This window comes from Oncorhynchus clarkii, unplaced genomic scaffold (assembly GCF_045791955.1).
Source record: "Oncorhynchus clarkii lewisi isolate Uvic-CL-2024 unplaced genomic scaffold, UVic_Ocla_1.0 unplaced_contig_7761_pilon_pilon, whole genome shotgun sequence".
Classification (NCBI taxonomy): Eukaryota; Metazoa; Chordata; class Actinopteri; order Salmoniformes; family Salmonidae; genus Oncorhynchus; species Oncorhynchus clarkii.
In genome coordinates, this window is record NW_027259299.1 from 17976 (window position 1) to 34975 (window position 17000).

Sequence of the window (17000 nt, forward strand, 5' to 3'; positions counted from 1 at the left end):
TTCTGATTGTCTATTATAATGACAAGATATTCAAGTGACCGCTCTAACAATGAAAATGCATATCCTCAAAGATGGAAGGCAGGCGGAAGGAGACGAGCTCAGGTGAGACCATTCTAGCCAATGAGAGGGCAGATACATGTGTAAACAATTCTTTGTATCTTTGCCAGTTTAGAGTCTGACAGCATGGGCAGCTCCATTGAGCCTATCCTAATTTAAAGTAGTACATTTTGTTCTTCATTGACTGATTGTTCCAAACTCATAGGAATCCCCACCCAGTTGACTACTTTAAAATGGTGGAAGCCCTCAATGGCAATGTCTATGCTAAAACAAGTTATATCCATGATTAATCCTCTACCTATCTCTATGACAACAGGAACAAGTCCGATACAAAGTAAATTAGTGCAGATTGCATCTCACTCTTCTCTGTTTCCACTTGTTTTCTGACTTTCTCCAGTTCATGGACACTCTTTCCACTCTCACCAATTTGCTCCGACAGGTCTGATATCTCCTTTGTATTTTGAAAGCCATACAGTACATGTCAAAGTCAATATCAGGTAATTTTATATTGTAAAACCTTAAGGTTTTTATGTGTTGTGACTATTATGTCAAGGATTGCCACATTTCATGAATTGGACTTATGTTGTAGGTTTTTATTCTCCCTTTTGAGAGTTTCCAGATGATCCAGAGCTTCTTCAAATGAGCTTTTAATTTTGAAAAGATCTGTGGTTTGTGATCGAGATTCTTTCTGAGCACTTTCCAGCTCCGACTGTGACTCCTCATACTTCAGCTTCCAGTCAACTAGAATCTAAAACCATGTAATGATCAATGAGTATCGTCACTAATACATAAAAAAATGTAATCAAACTTTTATATTACCTCAAAGTTTCTCTGTTTCTTATCAAGTTTAGCAGCCATACAATTTGATCTCCCCACATCAACCATGAGATCCTCCATTTCATTCTGCAGTCTCTGCTTAGTCTTTTCCAGTGAAGCACATTTTGTGTTCACCGCCTCAATTTGTTTCTCAGCCTCTTGGGGACGTTGGGCAAGATTTTTCCTGCGGAAAGTGAGACCGTTTTTCATGATCATGCATAGGGTAACTTATGGTAAACAAGTAGAACATCTATAAAAAGTTGGCAATTACTTGGCCTCTTCAAGTTCCTCAGTGTGCTGGATGGCATCAGTCTCATACTTGGTTCTCCACAGAGCTACCTCACTGTTGGCCTTGGACATGCTACGCTGCAGCTCAGCCTTGGACTCCTGTTCTTCCTCAAATTGTTCTCGGAGGAGGTCGCAGTCGTGACGTGCTGATTGTAAACTATGGGCCAGGGCATTCTTAGCCTTGGGATGAAAACAACATACACTGAGTGTACAAAACATTTCTTTCCATGACTAGTGAAAACTATGATCATTTATTGATGTCACTTGTTAAATCCTCTTCAATCAGTGTAGATGAAGTGGACGAGACAGGTTAAAGAAGGATTTTTAAGCCTTGAGACAATTGAGACATGGATTGTGTATGTGTGCCATTCAGAGGGTGAATGACAAAATATTTAAGTGCCTTTGAACGGGGTATGGTAGTAGGTACCAGGCTGTCCTGAGGGCAAAAGCAGGGGCTGCAACTCAATATTAGGAAGGTGTTCCTAATGTTTGGGATACTCAAGTGTAAAGTAGGTCTTGAGTATAGTAAGATTTTCAATGTATTCAATGTAGTATGGTAACAATATTAGGTGATCTTACTTTCATTACCTCATCAAAATGTCTCTTCAGGTCATCAATTTGTGTTGTAAGTAAGCATTTCACTGTAACCTGTTGTATTCGCCGCACGTGACAAATAAACTTTGATTTGATTTGAACCCATGCTTGGCTCTTGTCAGTTGTGAAATGAGACCTTCCTTCTCCTCCATTGTCTGATTAAATTCCCCTACAAGATAAAATTAGAATACGTGTTAAGGTAGTTTTTATGTTTGTTTCTCCTCCACATTTAAAATGGAAGGATGTTTAATGATTAAAATTACCATTCTCAGTTTGGAGACGGGCCTTTTGATTACTGACATCATTGAGATGACGTACATTCTCCTCTGTCTTGGTCTTTAACTCGATTAGCTTACCCTCAAGAGAGAGGCACATTTTTTCAAGGTTAACCTGTATTGTAATAATATTGAAAGCATAGGTTACAATTTGATGCTATTTGTACTTTTTATGATACCTTGGATTTGGCCACAGCTTCCATGTTGCTGGCCGAGTCATTTATTTCCATCTTGTATTCACTCTTCTCCTTCTCCAGTTTCTGCTTAACTATCTGGAGGTTGTCAATTTGTTCTCCCAGTTCTGCCATACTGTCTGTCTGTCTGCTTCTTGAGAAGAGTGGCAGCGATGGACTCGTAATGCGAAATGGGAAATATATTGAGTACATTTGACCACAACAGAGGAAATCTTGCTTATTACTTCAGCAGTTTCTGATTTTACTTCTTGAGTTTTTCATCTGACTGCTGCTTTTCATTTTTCAGATCCATTATGGCTTCATGTGTTAGTTTCACATCACACTCAAGCTTTCTCTTGGCTCTCTCAAGGTCTATGCAAATCGTCTTCTCTTGCTCCAGAGAACCCTCAAGCTGTGGTATGAAAACAAGTAGAAATAGAATTAAGTTAAATCATTACAATGCGATCCTTTTTTCTACTATTAAGGTGTTACTCACATCATCCACTTGTTGTTCAAGCATAGCTTTTGCTTTTGTCAGAGTGTTGACTTTGTCCTCCTCTGCCTGGAGATCATCAAGGGTCTGCTGATGTGCCTCTTGGAGGCCTTTCTTTTCCTTGGTCAACTTGGAATGTCTCTCATCCTGACCAAACATCTCCTCTGTTAGGTTTTTAACCTGCAATGGCATAGGGATGTTAGTAAAATACCTGCAAAGAGGAAGATGGATACTGCAACTTCATAGAAAAATGCAAACCTTGCTTTCAGTGGCATGCTTCTCCTTCTCCACTTTGGCCAAGGTGAGCTCTAAGTTATCAATATCTTTCTTCAGCTCAGAGCACTCATCCTCCAGCTTCCTCTTATTGGCAGTCAGCTCAGAATTGATTTTGTATTCATCATCCAGTCTCTCGGTCAACTCTTCAGTTTGGCTTAAAACTGCATTTTGCTTTTAATGAAAGCCTCACATCTCTCCTCTGCATCCAAAAGAGTTTCGGAATCCTAGGAAAACCGATTGTCTTTCTAATGGAACACTTCTTAAACACTACACTACCCCCGATATGTTTAAAAGCAATGATAGTTCATGTTGACAATTCTAATAGCACTTACAGATTGAACTTGTGACATGAGGTTTTGTTTCTCCACGAACAGAGAAACATCTTCTCCTCCAGTTCCTTTCTCTTGGCCACTGCCTTTGCCAGGTCCCCCTTACATGTGATGAAGTCCTCCTTCATCTTCTCCACCTCCTTTTCACTATCTGCACTCTTCAGAAGGGGCTTGATCTTGAAGTACAGCTTTATCCATGGCTAGTGTTTCACGTTCATGAATAAGCAGTGGTTGTATTGCAGAATGAACACACAATCTCTGAAAAAGAGGTAATTGTAATGCCATATTATTGATCAGTTCTAATGTGCTAAGCATGTACTTTCTTTTAAAGATAAGGATACAAATATTTCAATTGATGGGTTGTCTTACTTCTTTATAGCCAGCTGAGAAAATGATTTTCTCATGAGGTACCCACGGCACAGTGCTTGAGTGCCTGTCACCAGAGAGGCCAGTTTTTCATCTCGTAGCTCCTCAAGAGTGCCCAGCAGACCGGCTTTAAAAAAGACCTGCAATAACATGGCTTACTGAGACACATATGCTGTTGATATACTGTATGTGTATGTACAGTGCCCTCTGTAATTATTGGGACAGTGACACTTTTTCTTAGAAGTGTTAAGAAACATATTATATTCTTATTTACAGTAGAAGTGACTCCAAAATTACATAATACATTATTTACCATTCATTTCTATTGGGCACAAAATAATCTGAAACTCAACCAAAACAAACAGCAAATGTATCCAACAAATTGTACAGTCACAAGCTTGATGTAGTCATTGCGTGCTAGAAATATGGGACCAAATACAACACTTTTGACTACTTTAATACACGTATTAGTGAATTTGTCCCAATACTTTTGGTCCCCTGACATAGGGGAGTGATGTAATTTCTCAATTATGTCAAATCGAGAGTTTTGGAGTATAGAGCCAAAATAAGAAAATGCTTGACTGTCCCAAAAATTACGGAGGGCACTGTATAAACACCATGTGAAACTCAGCAGAGATTAACTGCTATGTGGTTTTGCTAACAAGAGCATGTTTATAAAGTAATTGGATCATCACCTTGGTATGTCCAAATTTATGTTGTGTGTGATCAGGATCAATTGATCCAAGAAGCTTCTCTGAAGCTTTCTTGCCATCGATGAACTGTCCTTCTGGGATAGCACTGGCATTCAATATTCTGTATCTGTCAGATTACAGAAGACGCAATGGCAGGCATAAGAGATTATTTAAATACCAAATTAATCTTGTGGTATTTAAATTATGAGAATAAAGGTTTACCTCTGCTTAAAGTCAGCATGTATAATCCTGTTTGGGAACCCTTCCTGCAGATTGTCACGACTTCCGCTGAAGTTGGCCCCTCTCCTCTCACCAGCTTTCTAGCCATCGCCGCTCCATTTTTCATTTATCCATTTGTTTTGTCTTGTTCCATGCACACCTGGTTTTCATTCCCCACTACATGTATTTATTCCTCAGTTCCCCTCATGTCTTTGTGTGAGATTGTTTTGTGTTACATGTCTATGTTGATGCGCTTTACTGGTATGCGTTTATTCCGTGTTTTCTTTCACGGGGTATGTTATTGTGTTTATACAATATTACTGTGACTGTTTCCCCTTCTGCACTTTTGCATTGGCTGGTGGTTTCGACGCAGTGGCGTCCGTCTGTTGGCTTCTCCTGCCTAAATAAAGTGTGCGCCTGTTCACAACTCTCTGCTCTCCTGCACCTGACTCCGCTCCCAGTACGCACGCCATTGACACAGATCCTGATACCCTCCAGCACACAGTTACAGCGCAGCTGATGAATAACCAGATGATTATCCATAATACCTGTATTCGATAGAAGTTAATGAAAAACATCACACACCTGGCCAAGGCTTTCGACTCTGTCAATCACCACATTCTTATTGGCAGACTCAACAGTCTTGCTTTCTCTAATGACTGCCTCGCCTGGCTCAACAACTACTTCTCTGATAGAGTTCAGTGTGTCAAATCGGAGGGCCTGTTGTCCAGATCTCTGGCAGTCTCTATGGGGGAGCCACAGGGTTCAATGCTCTGGCCGACTCTCTTCTCTGTATACATCAATGATGTCGCTCTCGCTGCTGGTGATTCTCTGATCCACCTCTACGCAGACAACACCATTCTGTATACTTCTGGCCCCTCCTTGGACACTGTGTTAACTAACCTCCAGACGAGCTTCAATGCCATACAACTCTCCTTCCGTGGCCTCCAACTGCTCTTAAATACAAGTAAAACTAAATTCATGCTCTTCAACCGATCACTGCCGTACCTGCCCGCCCGTCCAGCATCACTACTCTGGATGGTTCTGACTTAGAATATGTGGACAACTACAAATACCTAGGTGTCTGGTTAAACTGTAAACTCTCCTTTCTGACTCACATTAAGCATCTCCAATCCAAAATGAAATCTATAATCGGCTTCCTTTTTCGCAACAAAGCATCCTTCACTCATGCTGCCAAACATACCCTCGTAAAACTGACCATCCTACTGATCCTCGACATTGGCGATGTCATTTATAAAATAGCCTCCAACACTCTACTCAACAAATTGGATGCAGTCTATCACAGTGCCATCCGTTTTGTCACCAAAGCCCCATATACTACCCACCACTGTGACCTGTACGCTCTTGTTGGCTGGCCCTCGCTTCATACTCTTCGCCAAACCCATGGCTCCAGGTCATCTACAAGTCTCTGCTAGGTAAAGCCCCACATTATCTTAACTCACTGGTCACCATAGCAGCACCCACTCGTAGCATGCGCTCCAGCAGGTATATCTCACTGGTCACCCCCAAAGCCAATTCCTCCTTTGGCCGCCTTTCCTTCCAGTTCTCTGCTGCCAATGACTGGAAAGAACTGCAAAAATCACTGAAGCTGGAGACTCATATCTCCCTCACTAGCTTTAAGCACCAGCTGTCAGAGCAGCTCACAGATCACTGCACCTGTACATAGCCCATCTGTAAACAGCCCATTCAACTACCTCATCCCCATACTGTATTTATTTATTTATTTATCTTGCTCCTTTGCACCCCAGTATCTCTACATGCACATTCATCTTCTGCACATCTACCATACCAGTGTTTAATTGCTATATTGTAATTTACTTCGCCACTATGGCCTAATTATTGCTTTACCTCCCTTATCTTTCCTCATTTGCACTCACTGTATATAGACTTTTTGTTTTATTTTTTTCTACTGTATTTTTGACTGTATGTTTTGTTTATTCCATGTGCAACTCTGTGTTGTTGTATGTGTCGAACTGCTTTGTGTCAGAGTCGTGTGTATAGGTGGCAGGGAAGTCAGGCGCAGGAGAATCAATTAGTGGAATGGAGTTGTTTAATGACTTTAAACAAAACATAACTCCAAAACTATGAATAATATAAAACAAAGTGGGTACAAGGACCCGTCGAGCACCAATTCAAACAACACAAAATCTGAACAGCAAACAATCTCTGACAAAGACATGAGGGGAAACGGAGGGTTAAATACATAACAGGTAATGAATGGGATTGAAACCAGGTGTGTTGGAAGACAAGACAAAACCAATGGAAAATGAAAAATGGATCAATGATGGCTAGAAGACCGGTGACATCGACCGCCGAGCTCGGCCCGAACAAGGAGAGGCATCGACTTCGGCAGAAGTCACACTGCTTTGCTTTATCTTGGCCAGGTCGCAGTTGTAAATGAGAACTTGTTCTCAACTAGCCTACCTGGTTAAATAAAGGTGAAATAAATAAAAAATAAAGAAATAGTGCCATATTTTTGTCTTGGATAGCAGCTTCCTCAATTAATGTCACAAATCAAATATTTTCAGTGTTTTCCTCTGTAAAGTCCTGTGGTAAGATCTCTTTGTTGGACTTCTAACAAGAATAGTTATCTGTCAGCAGAGCAGTACCTGGTGTCTTTAGTTCATTAGGAATCAGGCAACAACGTGAGGGTGATTGCTCCTCAAGTTGGTCTTTAACTTGCCAAGATTTTCCTGTGGAGAAGAGTATTGTCGTTAGTATTACACATCTCCTTAAATATTAGTTGATATAAATGTCATATTAGTTGAATATACTGATTTGGTATTAATGTACCCTGAAAACAGCAGAGACCGTCTGGAAAGAGCCACCTTTCTGCTTCTTCCTCCTTTCTTTTTCTCGCCGCCACCAGTATGTATCTTGATAAAAAAGAGACATTTACTCTACCAACAAATGACAATCAATGTAGAATTTACTCATTACCATCCCACTGGGCACACACTGATTGTTATCAATGTTATTTCCATGTAATTTCAATGAAATTGAGTTGAACGGGTCCTTGTTCTTGTCCAGCCAGCCAATGAGACTGTAGTCCACATTACCAGCATAGTGCACTACGGTGAAGTGGGCCTCAGGTTTGCCTTTGACAATCTTTGGCTTTTGGAAAGCTTGGTTCTTTCCAAGATCCTGGTCGTAGAGTTTGTTCTTGAAGGTAGTGTCTGAAGACTTGGGGAACATGCACTCCTCTTCAAGGGTGGAGAAGATGCCCAATGGCTGTTGATGAAATCATTCTTACTTGAGGTATGGGTATTGATAAAAAATGGCATTGCAAATGACTGAAAGTGGGTTATTAACATTTTAACATACCTTCTCAATACGGGCAGCCATGTCCATACCAAAGTCAATGAACTCCCAGTCTATTCCTTCCTTCTTGTATTCCTCTTGTTCCAGCACAAACATGGTGTGGTTAAAAAACTGTTGCAGTTTCTCATTAGTGAAGTTAATACAGAGCTGCTCCAAGCTGTTGTACTGAGTTACAAAAATCTAACCGTTTATATGGTTGTTCACCACTGAAGATGGCAGTCTTAACATAGCTGCATTTAAGGTTGCTTAATGATGTTTTAAAATACATTTTAGAAAGATAAGTACAAAGAAATTAACTCACATCAAAGATTTCAAACCCAGCGATTTTCAACACTCCTATATAGAATTGTCTTGCCTGCTTCGTATCGAGCATCTTGTTTATTCTGATGACCATCCATAAGAACATCTTCTCATAGATTGACTATGCCAGGGTGTCAACTGAATTGACTATCTGACCAGCATGTAATGTTTTCATGTGATGAAAACAGTCAACAGGACATTAAATCTACTTGTCCTGTTGAATATAATACCTGTTGAACTGTCTGCCCCTTGGTGACAAACTCATTCCCGACCTTCACTCTGGGGTAGCAGAGGGCTTTCACTAATTCAGCAGAGTTCAGGCCCAAGAGAAAAGAGACTTTGTCTGCCACTGGTGGATAAATATAATGATGAGTTATGAGCTGATGATGTGTGTCTTGAGATTTGATCATTTAAGTCCAAAACATTTGATAAAACTAAGATATCTTACCCTCGTGCAGTCAGGCTCTGCCTGTTCCTCACGCTGCTTCTGCCTGAACTTCAAGTTCCCATAATGCATCACAGCACCAGTCAGCTTGTAGATGGCCAACTTCTCATCACGGTTGAAGCACAAGATACCAATGGCATCCTAGATAATTGAAAAACTTTAGCATTTACAGTGCCTTGCGAAAGTATTCGGCCCCCTTGAACTTTGCGACCTTTTGCCACATTTCAGGCTTTAAACATAAAGATATAAAACTGTATTTTTTTGTGAAGAATAAACAACAAGTGGGACACAATCATGAAGTGGAACGACATTTATTGGATATTTCTAACTTTTTTAACAAATCAAAAACTGAAAAATTGGGCGTGCAAAATTATTCAGCCCCTTTACTTTCAGTGCAGCAAACTCTCTCCAGTAGTTCAGTGAGGATCTCTGAATGATCCAATGTTGACCTAAATGACTAATGATGATAAATACAATCCACCTGTGTGTAATCAAGTCTCCGTATAAATGCACCTGCACTGTGATAGTCTCAGAGGTCCGTTAAAAGCGCAGAGAGCATCATGAAGAACAAGGAACACACCAGGCAGGTCCGAGATACTGTTGTGAATAAGTTTAAAGCTGGATTTGGATACAAAAAGATTTCCCAAGCTTTAAACATCCCAAGGAGCACTGTGCAAGCGATAATATTGAAATGGAAGGAGTATCAGACCACTGCAAATCTACCAAGACCTGGCCGTCCCTCTAAACTTTCAGCTCATACAAGGAGAAGACTGATCAGAGATGCAGCCAAGAGGCCCATGATCACTCTGGATGAACTGCAGAGATCTACAGCTGAGGTGGGAGACTCTGTCCATAGGACAACAATCAGTCGTATATTGCACAAATCTGGCCTTTATGGAAGAGTGGCAAGAAGAAAGCCATTTCTTAAAGATATCCATAAAAAGTGTTGTTTAAAGTTTGCCACAAGCCACCTGGGAGACACACCAAACATGTGGAAGAAGGTGCTCTGGTCAGATGAAACCAAAATTGAACTTTTTGGCAACAATGCAAAACGTTATGTTTGGCGTAAAAGCAACACAGCTGAACACACCATCCCCACTGTCAAACATGGTGGTGGCAGCATCATAGTTTGGGCCTGCTTTTCTTCAGCAGGGACAGGGAAGATGGTTAAAATTGATGGGAAGATGGATGGAGCCAAATACAGGACCATTCTGGAAGAAAACCTGATGGAGTCTGCAAAAGACCTGAGACTGGGACGGAGATTTGTCTTCCAACAAGACAATGATCCAAAACATAAAGCAAAATCTACAATGGAATGGTTCAAAAATAAACATATCCAGGTGTTAGAATGGCCAAGTCAAAGTCCAGACCTGAATCCAATCGAGAATCTGTGGAAAGAACTGAAAACTGCTGTTCACAAATGCTCTCCATCCAACCTCACTGAGCTCGAGCTGTTTTGCAAGGAGGAATGGGAAAAAATGTCAGTCTCTCGATGTGCAAAACTGATAGAGACATACCCCAAGCGACTTACAGCTGTAATCGCAGCAAAAGGTGGTTCTACAAAGTATTAACTTAAGGGGGATGAATAATTTTGCAAGCCCAATTTTTCAGTTTTTGATTTGTTAAAAAAGTTTGAAATATCCAATAAATGTCGTTCCACTTCATGATTGTGTCCCACTTGTTGTTGATTCTTCACAAAAAATACAGTTTTATATCTTTATGTTTGAAGCCTGAAATGTGGCAAAAGGTCGCAAAGTTCAAGGGGGCCGAATACTTTCGCAAGGCACTGTACTTTAACATGCAAGATTAATGTTTAATGAAAATAATTGCAAAACAAAATAATTTACTTCTCGCATCTGTGGCCACCAGCTCTTCTTTGTCGTCAATGCTGGCCACAGTGATCTGACCCTGACTGATCATTGTGAAATCCTACGGGTTTGTCGTGATTAGAAGCATTTCTGTCAAAGAACAAAACAATTATTATTTTGTGGATTATCATTTATGGACATTGTTGTATGGGGTTGATAAATAAGGGCAAATCAAGTCTGACATTTCAAATTGGAAATTACAAACTTTAGAAATCTTTTAAAAACCCAAATACTATACCAGTTTGCATTTTCTGCTGTGCAGGAAAATTCTCAGCAACAAAATAGTGATCAAAGTAAGATCCCACATCTGTAGCAAATTTCATGAAGGATTTTGCAAATAATTCTGGAAGGTTCATATTCACATGATATTCTTACTGTACCTATAAGTGCTGGTTTGTGATTTGTCATGATCTGATAGTAGATATGGTAACTCCTTTCCTCTAACAGTTGGAATGTCACTTTGGACTTTTCCAATAAATCTAGACAGAGCAACAGTACATAGATGATGAATACTAGTTACAGGTGACCAATGTAAAGGTCATGAAATTCAAGAGAACAAAACATACATGTTTCAAAATCAGCAGAAGCCAGTTTTCCTGTGGTTCCGAAGTGAATTCTGATGAATTTACCCTGTTGAAATGGAATATAAGTTTTTGTTTAATTAAATATCTCCTATTTCCATTTCAAGTAAAGAGAAGCTTTGAGGAAAGTTACTTACAACATGAGAGGAGTTGTCATTCCTCACTGTCTTGGCATTTCCAAAGGCCTCCAGCAGAGGGTTGTCTGAACTGATTTAATCTTCCAGCGTGTCCTGGGAGCCACATTCCATTACATACATCTGAACATCTCTTACAGTACTTGCCTTTACAGTATTCATTGTCATCTCTGCCTTACCTGTATCTTGCCAGTTTGCTCCTTCTTTTCAGTACCTCCAGCCACTGCGATTGTCGCAGAATACTGGATAACACGTTTTGTTTTGACAGTCTTTCCTGCACCAGATTCTCCACTGTAAACACAGTGTGACTTTGACATTTTTGATATTAAATCATCCAATTATTTTCGTCTGAATATTTAGAGATTCTCAAAACAAATGTAATTCACTCACGTAATCAGGACAGACTGACACTCACTATCTGTAGGTTAAGTGGAAACATACAAGTAATACTGGTATATCTGCAATATCATCCACTGTGGCGAAGTTAAACCCCTCAGGTGCCTGACACTCCTTGAGGTTGCCTTAATAATGACCAGCTTAAAGAATTCAAAATGATAACTTACCTGTAAGCATATTTTGATATGCATTATCGGAAACAGAGAAGATGTTTGGTGGGGCCGCCATACGCTTTTTGCCTCTGTAGGCTGTCACCACCGATTGGTCGTACACTGGGAGCCACTTGTAGGGGGGTTCACAGTAGCACAGAACAGCCCGGAGTAGGTCTATAATGACAAATCATATTATGTTACATGATATGAGAGAGTCCTAAACAAACAAAAGCCCTACGTACATAGATCATCAATGCTGAATAACAATATTTGAGGTTATACAGCACAGAGGGCTCGTTGAGGTAGGTCATCATGGCCATGTCCTCCATCTTATCATACTTTGGAGGATCCATCTGATAAACGTCCTCTTCTTTCATGGTTACCGTCTAAAAAAAGGGCATTTAAAATGATGACACACCATGCAATGAAAAGTGATTAATGCTTTTAAAGTTGTTGTAGATATTAAAATAATTATATTTGAAGTCAAGTAACTCAGATTTGGAAATGGGAAAGTTTTAAACTAATTGGATAGATACAATAGGACCCACCTCTCCATTCCCACATTTCACGGTGACTTTGCAACCTTGTCTGTTCTGGACGACTCCTTTGATGGACAGATCCTTGACACCTGGCACGAAACAGGCGTTCTTGGCATCAAAGTGCCAGGTCTGAGCCTCAACCCTCTCCTTCTCAGGCTTGCGGAGAGAGATGGCGGCTGCTCCAAAAGCGGCCATCTCCACGTCCGAGCTCATGATGGCGGTTCACTGATTTATCCAGATATTAATATGAAAACAAAACATACTACTTTTATTGTGCTTCTTTGTAAAATTGTGTGAAAAATGTTTTCATGTAATATCATATTGTCGTCAAATGTCTTTCTGCCTTAACTTACCGTCCTCACACCCCAATAGAATGTACACCAGTTACAGTGTGCCTCCATTCTGCAAAATAAACACAAAAAGCGCTATCATCAGAGTGTTAGTATAGGCTAATAAGTGGCTATTGTCTTTATCCATTTACTCCATGGTCCTGATGCTTGATCCCAGTTAAACAAAGTGCAGGACTCTGCTCCATGAACCTAACTTTGGATTGAAGACAGGCTGAGAAGGGAAATGCATAGGCTCTTACCGCTGGTTAGCCTACTAGATGCCAGGCCTCTCAGTGAAGAACACGGTGCAGTTGTGGTCCTTTTAGGAAGATGAATGTGCTGGTCGGGCAAAAAATGGCCCTCTGAATTTGGCCATGTAATTCTATCCAAATCTCAAGTCACATGATCAATTTCTGCTCAACTTACATATGGAGCAGGATCTTCAAGTGGTAATGGGGACGTGTGACCAGCAACAGGTGATGTTCCTCAATCTCTATTTTTACATGCCTTTGATCCTGTCAAACCATGCTGTTAGCTATTAACATGCATTAATTATCCTTCTGTACTGTATCTCAATTTTAGGTTACAGCATTTCTGTTATTCGGGGACATTCGTAAAACATTTTAATACACTGTGTTATTAGCAGTGTTGATTTGGAGGGTGAATGTATCATTGTGTGTATTTCTGGCTGTAAAAGGTGTACCTTACATCACTTAATCACCACTACCCACTGGGTACACACTGGTTGAATCAACATTGTTTCCACTACACGTGAACCAACGTGGAATTGACAGTGAATTGACGTCTGTGCCCAGTGGGTAGTGCCTTCAAAATCCCTCTTCACCTAGTTGTATATCCTTGAGGAACAGATGACCTTTAGGCAACCTTCAAGTTCTGCAACTTGGATACCTGTGGGCTCCTGGAGTAATTTCACAAAATGTTTATTAGTTTGAGTAAACTCAAATCACTCAACCATCTGTGTCACTAATTAAATCAAATCATCTTTATTCAATTACATCTGATTTGTTTGCTAGTTTCCTTGTGCGTGTAAACTGTAGTGAACCTTTGTTACAGCAGTGTCCTATGGCTTGAGAGGGGATTCACACAAATCCTTCCCCATCGGCTGCTTCCATTGGAGGGGGCAGATGTGGCTCCCAGCTGGTATTTTCTGTGGCTGGTCACTTATCCAAACTGTTTCTCCTGGACCAGTATATCACTGTCAAAGCTCTCTTGACATAATGTCAAATGTTTGAAAGCTGGAAGAAGCTTGGTTTGACATTCTACATCTTCTGTGGAGGACACTGAAGGTTGTTTACAGTTACAGCTGTAGGATGGGCATTAATATGGAGTTGGTCCCCTCTTTGCTGCTATAACAGCCTCCACTCTTCTGGGAAGGCTTTCCACTAGATGTTGGAACATTACTGCGGAGATTTGCTTCCATTCGGGCCCACAAGAGCATTAGTGAGGTCAGGCACTGATGTTGGGCGATTAGGCCTGGCTCGCAGTCGGTGTTCCAATTCATCCCAAAGGTGTTTGATGGGGTTGGGGTCAGGGCTCTGTGCAGGCCAGTCAAGTTCTTCCACACCAATCATGACAAACCATTTCTGTATGGACATCGCTTTGTGCACAGAGGCATTGTCATGCTGAAACAGGAAAGGGCCTTCCCCAAACTGTTACCACAAAGTTGGAAGCGCATAATCGTCTAGAATGGCATTGTATGCTGTAGCGTGAAGATTTCCCTTCACTTGAACTAAGGGCCTATCCTGAACCATGAAAACAGCCCAAGACCATTATTCCTCCTCCACCAAACTTTACAGCTGGCACTATGCATTGGGGCAGGTAGCGTTCCCCTGGCATCCGCCAAACCCAGATTAGTCCGTTGGACTGCCAGATGGTGAAGCAAGATTCATCACTCCGTTTCCACTGAGTCCAATGGCGGCGAGCTTTACACCACTCCAGCCGACGCTTGGCATTGCGCATGGTGATCTTAGGCTTGTCTATGGCTGCTCGGCCATGGAAACCCATTTCATGAAGCTCCCGACAAACAGTTGTTGTGCTGAAATTACTTCCAGAGGCAGTTTGGAACTCAGTAGTGAGTGTTGCAACCGAGGACAGACAATTTTTACTTGCCTCAGCACTTGGCGGTCCCTTTCTTTGTGGCCTACCACTTTGCGGTAGTTGCTCCTAGACGTTTCCACTTCACAATAACAGCACTTACAGTTAACCAGGGCAGCTCTAGTGGGGCAGACATTTAACAAACTGACTTGTTGGAAAGGTGGCATCCTATGACGGTGCCAGGTTGAAAGTCACTGAGCTCTTTAGTAAGGCCATTCTACTGCCAATGTTTATCTTTGGAGATTGCATAGCTGTGTGCTTGAATTTTTATATACCTCTCAGCAACGGTTATGGCTGAGATAGATGAATCCACTCATTTGAAGGGGTCCACATACTTTTGTATATTTAGTGTAATTCATATTTTTTATTGCTGCTGGAAAATGTTCCTACTGTAGCAAACAAGCTCAAATTAACATTCTACATCTAGCTGGTTTTCAGATGAACACATTATGGTATCAAGCTTCTAGATGTCCATATTCAAGGTTGCTGAGATACATTAACGGAACATTTAGAATACGCATGGGGAGTCTCACGGTGCTAAGTAAGGAGTACGAAGGGCGGACTGATGAGTGACAGTTTGAAAACACAAAACAGCATTTTATTTTATTTTAAGATGGTTGAATGATTACACACTCACAGTAGCTCTTTTGGTGTCAATTATAAAGAGCCAGACCCATTACATGATGAGTTTGACCTTAGGTCCTTGTGGAGAAATATGACCATGCTTATGTCTCGGGGGTGCTCCTGCTAACTAGTTCACAGCATTCTGCTATGGCCAGTGTGCATGGATGCACAACTCCAGTCACAGAGGGCTGTAGTGTGTGATGGTTTTCGTCCTCGTCTTTTGATCAGAGACTATCTTATATCTGGGCGGAGAGAAAATTGTTCATCCCTTCCATAGACATTCTATTATATCAAGCCGACTTAGCCCTACAATGTGAACACTGATTTAAGAAAGGATACACATTTTTATATTTAACCTTCATTTAACTAGGCCAGTCAGTTAAAAACAATTTCTTATTTACAATGACAGCCTACCGGGGAATAGTGGGTTAACTGCCTTGTTTAAGGGGCAGAGCAACAGATTTTTACCTTGTCAGCTCAGGGATTTGATCCAGCAACCTTTCAGTAACTGCCCCACACTCTAACCACTAGGCTACCTGCCACCTGGGCAAATTGATATCAATGATGTTTACATAGCATATTATTTTCTAATATAAAATAAAATTCACTAACGGAAACCTTCAGTGCATTGTGTTATGTCCGGAATTAAGACACTGCAGCTGTCATTTAGTGCTGCTAAGCACCTGTCTAAACTGAGTGTCCAGGTCCTCAAATACAGAGCATCCCCATCATGCGGAATCATCATCTGTGCGTTAGTGAGGTACTTCAGAGAGTTTCCTCTTGCTCATTCCTTATAGGTGCACTGTGCAGCCGTTTACTTCTCATTTCCATTTCTGTGTGTTTTAAAAAAAAGAATATGGCTTAGAATTACAGATCTTATGCTATAACACAATATAGGATCCTGATTCAAATGTAATTATAGGATGTGTATGGTTATTACCTGATGTGTATGGTTATTACCTGATGTGTATGGTTATTACCTGATGTGTATGGTTATTACCTGATGTGTATGGTTATTACCTGATGTGTATGGTTATTACCTGATGTGTATGGTTATTACCTGATGTGTATGGTTATTACCTGATGTGTATGGTTATTACCTGATGTGTATGGTTATTACCTGATGTGTATGGTTATTACCTGATGTGTATGGTTATTACCTGATGTGTATGGTTATTACCTGATGTGTATGGTTATTACCTGATGTGTATGGTTATTACCTGATGTGTATGGTTATTACCTGATGTGTATGGTTATTACCTGATGTGTATGGTTATTACCTGATGTGTATGGTTATTACCTGATGTGTATGGTTATTACCTGATGTGTATGGTTATTACCTGATGTGTATGGTTATTACCTGATGTGTATGGTTATTACCTGATGTGTATGGTTATTACCTGATGTGTATGGTTATTACCTGATGTGTATGGTTATTACCTGATGTGTATGGTTATTACCTGATGTGTATGGTTATTACCTTATCATAATCCAACAAAACCCCATTTGTTGCAGGGATGTGAAGTAGTGTTGTATTGTTTGTGTTCAACTGCAGAGAAGGAGAAGCATCCGTGTAACAGGAAGATACTGTTTGTGT

At 40.7% G+C, this 17000-nt stretch overlaps 1 pseudogene; it reads right to left on the reverse strand.

Annotated features, from left to right (window-relative positions):
* Positions 1–361: 361 nt before the first annotated feature.
* LOC139399949 (myosin heavy chain, fast skeletal muscle-like) lies at positions 362–12548 on the reverse strand (annotated as a pseudogene).
* Positions 12549–17000: the final 4452 nt, after the last annotated feature.